The sequence below is a fragment of the Sinocyclocheilus grahami genome, unplaced genomic scaffold, assembly GCF_001515645.1.
Source record: "Sinocyclocheilus grahami isolate Dianchi unplaced genomic scaffold, SAMN03320097.WGS_v1.1 scaffold1771.1, whole genome shotgun sequence".
Lineage (NCBI taxonomy): Eukaryota > Metazoa > Chordata > Actinopteri > Cypriniformes > Cyprinidae > Sinocyclocheilus > Sinocyclocheilus grahami.
Window position 1 is genome coordinate 16,121 of NW_015506950.1, and position 2,580 is coordinate 18,700.

Genomic DNA, 2,580 nt, shown 5'->3' on the forward strand with positions numbered 1-2,580 from the left:
TTCAAAACATTCCTTACTTTATCACCTGTCATCCTTGGGCTCTTACAAAACCATCATTTGTCATCCCCGGAGATCAAGGTTGACGGTCGGATTTCACGCACGCCGGTTTTCGCATATGGAAATTATGATGATGTCAAAGGTCGCATATGGATATAATTATGGGTCAAAAGGTCAAAGTCATCAATCATGTTGACATAAGCTCCCGTTTACATACTACTTACATGTCTGTATTAAATATTACGACTTTAATCTCATAATCTTAGATTTTTTTTAACTTGGCAATAAAACGCCATCATACTAAATAAACTACTAACAAAAAATATATACATTTCTTTTTTCCTCACATTCTCTCTTTTAGCTATTCCTAAAAGATTTAGCTATTATGCAACTCATTATGTGGGCCTTTGTCTTCTCAGGTGTGAATTACAGCATTATGCATGATCATTCACACCTCCTCGCATACACCCTTTCTACACAAAAAGTGTCTTAGAAAATGTAAATCAATATATTGTTTTCTGTGAATGAGTAAGATGATTTTAACATAATTTTGAAGCAAAAACTCTAGACTACAAGATCCAGTTCTCAAAAGTCTTGAATAAATGTTCTGTATGTGTTTTATGGCCTTATTTCAGTGACTTTAAAATGTTAAGCACGCATAAACATTTTCTCAAAAACACAATCACATACATACATGCTCACATATTATTGTAGCCCAGTTTGTACTGATTACAGTATTAAACTTTAGCCATGAATATGTTTATAAGCAACTGAATAAAGCACAAATGTCAGGGCATGTCAAAACTTCTCCAGGGCCCCAAAACACCCTCGGACCCCAGAAGGTTAAATGCATATTGGCCATCGTTCACTCTTTTGCTAAGGCCACCCGGGTGGAGGTAGCTCCGGGTGCGAGGGCCCTTTTAACGCTGCTTGCAGTTTTTCTTCTTTCGTTTAAAAAAGACAATCATGCTTTAAAAAAAATCTCTGTCCACATGACAATGCAAAAACACGCTATGAAGCACTGTCAAGAGGATGCCAAACCAACAGGTGGTGATATAACCCTAACCTTAAAGCCATATTGGCCAATCAGAAGCCTGAATAAAAGGTTATTATTGTATATTACCAGGTAATGCAATACAATGGGAGAGCTCTGCATGTATCTGTATACATGTTATAAGCCCTGTTAGCACATTTATTAGCAGCAATATTTTGCTGCATGTGGACGAATGGCCAAACTGTATGGAAAAAGTTGCGCTTTTGAAAATAACTGTGTTCGTGTGGACAGGGCCTTAATTGAAAGCAAAATCTACAGATAACTTGGTTAACAAAACAATTTTAGATATAGCCTTTATACAAATCAGGAAAAACTGAATAATGTTAATGTTTTGGCAGTTTAGTGGTTTTATTAGTTTTGCAGTCAATATCACACAATCATATTCTTCTGCCAAACACCACAGGTTTCCCCAATTAGTCACATTGGTTATAAATAAGGACTATAAATAAGGAATTTAAGGACTATATTTTAGACCCATGTTACAACAAATGTACCCTTACATAAAATTTTGCACCTACAGCAGTACTGACAACACAGGTATCTAATAAAATATCATATGCAGATTTAAAACTTTGAAAATGTATGCATGGATAATGATGTTTTCCAAACTATAAAACAACTGGGCAAATTTCTTTTTTTAATAGTAGCTAAAAATTGCTTTTAATAGTAAAATAAAAATAAAATAAAACTGGTAAAACATTTTTGCTATATCATACAGCTGCTTGTTAATTGTAAAGGGTTTTTCAATTGAAAATATTTGGTGTTTCTGAGTTTTATATAGACATATGATATATCATACCATACAGTAAATTAAACAATGTTTGCTAGATGAATAGTTTGAGTAAATAGTTGATCTCATGTGCGCAAAAAAACAAAACAACAACAACCACCACCTTATATTAGATGCATTTATGAACTACATTTTCATACAGACATTAAATAGAAGTTCAGTAAAACAGTATTTAAATGTATGTGGCATTTGGGGCAACACCTTTACATACACTACAAGCCACCAGTTAAGTGATTAACTAAAACTGTCTGCCAGATGTTTTCTTCATAAGAAGCAGTCCCAAATATAATGATGCTTTACAATTAATTATTGAAAACAACACTTAATATTTGTTAATATTTGCAACAAAACCAAGCAATCACTCAGCCAAGTTAATATATAGTCCAAAAACCACTCATTAAAATTGTAACTTTAAGGGCCCAATTCTTCCCACTGTGAAAACAAAATAATCATTCACATATCTGCAACTTCTGAAGTTGACAAAATGTAATTTATCTTGCAGATTTGGTCTCATACAAAGACTGCATATACTAGTAGGTACAAGACAGAACACAATACCCAAATATTACAAAGCACACGAAGGTGAAAGTTTGAAATACAATACACCATTAAATGTAAAAACTAAAATTAACTTGGGAAACTTCTTTGAATGGCATGGAACTTCAGTTCGTTTAAAATGAGAGATATAAAAACTTATTTGGCACAATCACTAAACACAAAAACTTCCTTTAATTCTACA